This window comes from Entelurus aequoreus, linkage group LG01, assembly GCF_033978785.1.
Source record: "Entelurus aequoreus isolate RoL-2023_Sb linkage group LG01, RoL_Eaeq_v1.1, whole genome shotgun sequence".
In the NCBI taxonomy this organism is placed as follows: Eukaryota; Metazoa; Chordata; class Actinopteri; order Syngnathiformes; family Syngnathidae; genus Entelurus; species Entelurus aequoreus.
Genome location: NC_084731.1, coordinates 1928070 through 1932200, shown reverse-complemented (window position 1 = coordinate 1932200; position 4131 = coordinate 1928070). Strand labels below are relative to the sequence as shown.

The 4131-nt window shown below is 40.8% G+C and overlaps 1 protein-coding gene across 16 annotated transcripts in view; it reads right to left on the bottom strand.

The window, feature by feature from the left end:
- Positions 1-2815: 2815 nt before the first annotated feature.
- The window catches only part of LOC133646589 (abl interactor 2-like), a 32377-nt gene continuing 31061 nt past the window's right edge, over positions 2816-4131 (bottom strand). For 3 of the 16 annotated variants that reach the window (XM_062042124.1, XM_062042156.1, XM_062042115.1), the window contains one exon: positions 2816-4131. This exon is cut by the window's right edge and continues 624 nt beyond it. The gene's annotated coding sequence lies outside the window, so the exon portion shown is untranslated. The other 13 variants (XM_062042242.1, XM_062042218.1, XM_062042147.1 and 10 more) reach the window with 8 other exon arrangements.

The window sequence follows — 4131 nt, the reverse complement described above, 5'->3', positions numbered from 1 at the left end:
TTTTACTGACACCCAGCAGATACTATGTGCAACTGCCTCACAGGAAGTACTTTGTTTTTTCTCTTTCTTACATAACACACTGAAAAGAATAGGTGTGAAAGGGGGCATTATATCTTGTTCACGTTTGGATTTTATTTTGAAATGTGTTAAGTTAAAGTAAGTACCCATGATTGTCACAGACATTTATTATTGATTTAACGCTTACCCCGTCACAAAGATACTGTATTAGCAGTCTGGAACTTTTGTTGTCATTTTTATTGTAAGTGAGAAAGACAGCATGAACTAGAAAAGTCATTAAAAGCAATTTAAATTGCTTTTAATGACTTGAATTTGCACATCTACCATGAATTGATTTACATTTAAACAAGTGTAAAAACTTATTAGGGTGTTACCATTTAGTGGTCAATTGTATGGAATATGTACTGTACAGTGCAATCTACTAATAGAATAGAATAGAATAGAAAGTACTTTATTGATCCCTGGGGAAAATTTTATTATGAAATTCAGGAATTTCATAATAAATGTCTTAATCAATCAATCAATCAATCAATCAATCAATATTTTCTTTGATAATTCCAAAATCGGGCATTTGATGTTGGTGATTAATTAAAAAAATATATATTTGTTTAACTTTTGTATTTATTATTGTATAGTTTTTTATGAGCACTGTAAATAAAATAGTGATGCTACAGCGCTGTTTTGCCAGTGGTTTTTACTCCCATCTAGTGGACATTATGTGTAACTGCACCACAGAATGTTGTTTTTTTTGTCCTTTTACACAGCGAACATAAGAAATGGTTGGGAATTGAAAGGGCGAATGGTTTGTTACGTCCTCAAACCATTTTAACATTCTATTTCAACTCTCAATCTATTTATACATTTCACTAGTACTTCAGTTTAGCGTCAGCTTTTCAACATTCAAACCATTTCTGCATTCCTCCTACATTCCATTAGCATTTGAGTTCAGCGTCAAACATTCACACATGCTTTTATACACCAAAATTCATGTATTTATTCTTCATATTATTATTATTTTCCAGATTTTGGCAAGCTCTACCTTCCACATTTTCCACCCGATTCAAACCATTCCAACTTCAAACTGTTCAGTCTATTCAGGAATCGCGAGCTTGACAAATCCAAAAATCCCCAGATTTCCCCAAATTTTACCATTCAAAATGAATTGGCCATTTTTCAAACTTTCACCATTTCCACATTTTTCAACCTATTCAAACCATTCCACCTTCAACACATTCCACCATTCTGGAAATTTAAACTCTCCTATTCCCTAAAAATTCCAGGATTTTCCAGAATTCCTGCTTTTCCAAAGCCCTTATTTCCACCCTTTTTTCTGGCGACTACTCCTTCCACATTTTTCAACCCACTTCAATCGTTCCACAGTCAAAACATTCCTCTTAATCACGACAAAAAACGGAGTTGTTTTTTGAACTGGAAAAATTCCCGGTTTTCCCAAAATTCCATGAATTCTGTAATACCATTTCTCAATTCAACATGTTAATACTTCAACATTTCTCCACCGATTTGAAAAATTTCAACACCAATCATTTCAACTCATTCAAGTTTTTTTTTTTTTTTTTTTTTTACAATTTTCTAAAAAAATAATTTTTTACCCGAAATTCCCAAATTTTGGGGGAAAATTCCTATAGAAATCAATGGGACAATCTTCAAAGTTCCACAATTCCCACATTTTTCATCTGATTCCAACTCCAAAATATTCAGCCTGTTCAGGAATTTTGTGCTCGACTTCAACAATTCTAAAAAAAATTCCAGGATTTCAGTTCATCTTCAGCATTCACACGCAGTTTTAAATCCATCCATCCATCCATCCATCTTCTTCCGCTTATCCGAGGTCGGGTCGTGGGGGCAGCAGCCTAAGCAGGGAAGCCCAGACTTCCCTCTCCCCAGCCACTTCGTCCAGCTCCTCCCGGGGGATCCCGAGGCGTTCCCAGGCCAGCATAGTCTTCCCAACGTGTCCTGGGTCTTCCCCGTGGCCTCCTACCGGTCGGACGTGCCCTAAACACCTCCCTAGGGAGGCGTTCGGGTGGCATCCTGACCAGATGCCCGAACCACCTCATCTGGCTCCTCTCCATGTGGAGGAGCAGTGGCTTTACTTTGATCTTCTCCCGGATGACAGAGCTTCTCACCCTATCTCTAAGGGTGAGCCCCGCCACCCGGCGGAGGAAACTCATTTGGGCCGCTTGTACCCGTGATCTTGTCCTTTTGGTCATAACCCAGAGCTCATGACCATAGGTGAGGATGGGAACGTAGATCGACCTGTAAATTGAGAGCTTTGCCTTCCGGCTCAGCTCCTTCTTCACCACAACGGATCGATACAGCGTCCGCATTACTGAAGACGCTGCACCGATCCACTCTTCCCTCACTCGTGAACAAGACTCCGAGGTACTTGAACTCCTCCACTTGGGGCAGGGTCTCCTCCGCAACCCGGAGATGGCACTCCACCCTTTTCCGGGCGAGAACCATGGACTCGGACTTGGAGGTGCTGATTCTCATCCCAGTCGCTTCACACTCGGCTGCGAACCGATCCAGCGAGAGCTGAAGATCCAGTTTTAAATGGTTTCATTAATTTTTTTTCCAGTATTTAATTTTGAACACACCCGAAAGCGTCTCCAATACAACATTGTCATCTGAAAAGACAATGCTAATATCAAGATGGGGAAAAAGAAAGCGTACACTTTAAGTAGTTCAATGTGTGTATTGTTAGACTTAGAGAACATGTTAATTTTGAGGTAAATGGGTGGAATGTTCCACAACAGCAGATGTGAGTTAGTCACACTGACGAGTAATTCAATCTTATATCTTTATTATCTTTCTTCTCTGGATTTTTACAAACATGATACTTCTGCAATTCCACTTCAAATGTGCAACACAATGGCATTATGACAGCTTCCCCGCTGACATGAGAGGAAGAAGCCAAGACCCTCTTCCCTCTTCCCTCCCGCAGGCTGGAAAGCAGCTCCTTGGATGTGAGCTCCAAGCAGGACTGGAACCGTCCCCTCGGATGAGGCGGGTCAGAACTCTTTCTCTTTCCGTTATTTGGGACAGCACAGATAACAATGGCATGCAAGACTCAAATACACACCCACTGGCATATTTATTTTCTTTTTTTTTCTTGTAGAAAATAAAGTTTCTGGCTTAAGCACTGAGGCCTCGCTAATACCGAACACAGTCAAGCGTATTTGAGATGATACACCCCTAAAACTGCTGAGATTAGAGGTATTGAGGCGTTCACACCATTTCAACACCACGGCTCTCTTCATAACCAATAAATCTGGCCTGCAGGACAGAACACATCTCGTATATCAATTCTTCGACATTTCACTACAAATGTGTGTGCTTTTTGGTTCAAAACAACTTGGGGAAAAAAAGTGGAGTCAAACAAGAAGCAAGCACACCCCTCAATATGGCACACGTGTCTGGGAAACCACAGAAATGCATCACTTGCTGAATATTAAAAATAAAAAGTCATATCTAAAAATATTAAGACGTCAATTATTAACACAGCGTTGTTTTTCCTCCTTCACGTCGACACATGCCACTCTGCTAAGTCACTTCAGGAGGGCCACACCCAAAGAAGAAGCCTGGTAAGTGCATAGAACACTGCCTTCCCGCTGCAGGGGACTACAACACAAGTGGCGTTATTGCGTGGAGCAAACCTTTGCGGCGCTAATGTTAGTTGCTAATACAGCGGTACCTCGGTTTGTGTGCTGTTTGCCAAATGAGCTTTTTGTCTGGGTTATCAAACACATTTCCAAACAAAGGTGTTTTCCTGAGCGCCCAAACAAAGCATGGTCACATTGCTGTACCACTGCCACAGAAACCACCACCAGGCCAAGGAAAGTTGCGAGTGACAGCACTTTGATAAAAAAGGTGAGCAACCGTATTGAATTCAAGAAAGAAACACCCCCACTCTTGTATCTGGAACAGATTCATGGATTAAAATCAGTTCTCATGAGTTTTTGTATGATTTAAATTGTGTTGGACTTTTTGAAGCAGATTCCAGCCAAACCTCGGCACCGCTGTATTCCAGTTGTGTAACATGTCGGAATGATTTCCATCCAGACTTGAGGGATCTCCTGTGTTATTCCTCCCAAA